The sequence below is a fragment of the Corapipo altera genome, unplaced genomic scaffold, assembly GCF_003945725.1.
Source record: "Corapipo altera isolate COAL_440 unplaced genomic scaffold, ASM394572v1 231, whole genome shotgun sequence".
NCBI lineage: Eukaryota > Metazoa > Chordata > Aves > Passeriformes > Pipridae > Corapipo > Corapipo altera.
The window spans coordinates 133,646-135,908 of NW_020885037.1; the positions used below are offsets into that span (position 1 = coordinate 133,646).

The following is a 2,263-nucleotide window of genomic DNA, read 5'->3' on the forward strand; positions in this document are numbered from 1 at the left end:
ATCGCCCCCTCCCGGACCCGCCGCCGCCGCTCGCCCTGGTCACGCCCCTCTATTATTATGCAAATGAGGCTTCGGCCGCCGCCGCTCCCGATTGGCCGCGCGCCGCCGGCCCGCCCAGCGCTGCCTCGCGTGGATTGGTCGGGGGCGGTGACGTCATGCAGAAGCGGCGGAAGTGGGGCGGGGCCGGCCCGCGCGGCGCGCGCGCGCGGCGGGACCCTCCCCCTCCGACCAATCAGCAACGGGCGCGGGGACGAGGAAGTGCTATGGGGAGGGCGGAGCCTTAAAGGGGTAACGGCACCGACTAGCCCTGGGCGACGCCTTAAAGGGGCAACGGCGCGGCGAGGTCCCACCTCCACCGGCCCCCAGACCTTGTTCCAGTGATCCCCAGTGACCTCCCAGTGCTCCCAGTAACCCCAGTGCCCACCTCAGGGCTTATCTAGAGACCCCAGTTACCCTTTCCCAGCAGCCCCAGTATCCCACGGGTGATCTCAGTGGTCTCAGCACTCACCTCTGGGGTCCCAGTGGCGCCTCACCGCTCCCAGTGACCCCAGTGCCAAGCAGGGGGTGTCCATGACACCAGTAGCCACCCCAGAGTCTCAGTGAACCCAGTACTCCCCCCATACTTCTCCCAGTTACCCCAGTAACTGGGGTACTGCTCCCAGTCACTCCATTACCTACACAAGAGGAGATCCCAGTCACCCCAGGACCTCCAGGCTGCTCACAGTCACCCCAGTATTCACCCAGCTGGGTATCCCCATGATGCCTGTAAGTCAGCCTAGAGTCCCAGTGATCCCAGTACTCCTCTCAAAGAGGTTCCCAGTGACCCCAGTACTGCTCGTACTGGTCCCAGTCACCCCAGTACTTACTCAAAAGGGCGTCTCATTTGCCCCAGTGTCCCCACACTGCTTCCAGTGACACCAGTATTCACCCAAAGGGTGGGATTCTACAACTCCAGTAGCCACCCCAGAGTCCCAGTGACGCCAGTATTCCCTCCACGCTGCTCCCAGTCACCCCAGTACTGCCCATACCACCCTATTGCCCAGAAGGTCCCAGTTACCTCAGTACCCCCACATCACTCCCAGTGACTCCAGTACTCACCCAAGCAGGGGGTCCCCACGGCTTCAGTAGTCACCCCAGCATCCCAGTGACCCCAGTACCCCCCCACTGGTTCCAGTGCCCATCAGCAACAGCACACTCAGCCCCTGTACTGTCACCCCTGTAGTCTGACACACTCCATTTGGGTGCATACTGGGATACTGGGATTACTGGGAGCAGCGCTGTGGTGCACTGGGGTCACTAGAACTCTGAGGTGACTACTGGCATCATTGGGACTCCTGCTTGGGTAGGTACTGGAGTCACTGGGAGCAGTGTGGAGGTACTGGAGTAACTGGGAGCTCCTCTTGTGTGGGTAATGGGGTGACTGGGACCATTATGGGCTGTACTGGGATTACCAGTAGCACTGGGGGGGGAGTACTGGAGTCACTGAGATTCTGGTGTGACTACTGGTGTCTTGGGGACCCCCTGCATGAGTGGGTACTGGGGTGACTGGGACTGTAATGGGCAGTGCTGGGGCTACTGGGAGCAGTGTGGGGATACTGGGGTGACTGGGACCTCCCCTTGTGTAGGTACTGGGGTGACTGGGATCGTTATGAACCGTCCTGGGATGGATGACTCAGGGTGGTGTGGTGGTTCTGGGGGTCACTGGACTGTTATGGGCAGTACTGGGGTGACTGGGAGCAGTGTGGGGGGTAGTACTGGAGTCACTGGGAGAAGTGTGGGGGCAGCACTGGTGTGACTTGGGACTGTCATGGGCAGCACTGGTGTGACCGGGAGTAGTGTGGGGGTGGTACTGTGGTCACTGGGAGAACTGTGGGGATATTGGGGTCTTGGGAGTGTTATGAGCAGCACTGGTGTGACTGGGAGCAGTGTGTGGATACTGGTGTTACTGGGAGCAGTATGGACAGCACTAGTGTGACTGGGAGCAGTATGGGGGTACTGGTGCGACTGGGACCGTCATGGACGGCACTGGTGTTACTGGGAGCAGTATGGGGGTACTGGTGTGACTGGGAGCAGTATGGACAGCACTGGTGTAACTGGGAGCAGTGTGGGGGTACTGGTGTGACTGGGAGCAGTACGGACAGCACTGGTGTGACTGGGACCGTCATAGACAGCACTGGTGTGACTGGGAGCAGCGCTGGCACAGCACTGGTCTAACCGGGAACCCCCCCCCCCCCCCCCTACCCCCCCCCCCCCCCGGCACCAT

The 2,263-nt window shown here is 61.2% G+C and overlaps 1 protein-coding gene across 2 annotated transcripts in view; it reads right to left on the reverse strand.

The window, feature by feature from the left end:
* The window catches only part of HMG20B (high mobility group 20B), a 7,317-nt gene extending 7,255 nt beyond the window's left edge, over nucleotides 1-62 (reverse strand). The window contains exon 1 of one of the 2 annotated variants that reach the window (XM_027668410.1): nucleotides 18-62. The gene's annotated coding sequence lies outside the window, so the exon portion shown is untranslated. The remainder of the gene's footprint in view (nucleotides 1-17) is intronic. The other variant, XM_027668411.1, reaches the window with a different exon arrangement.
* Between the last annotated feature and the right edge of the window lie 2,201 nt (nucleotides 63-2,263).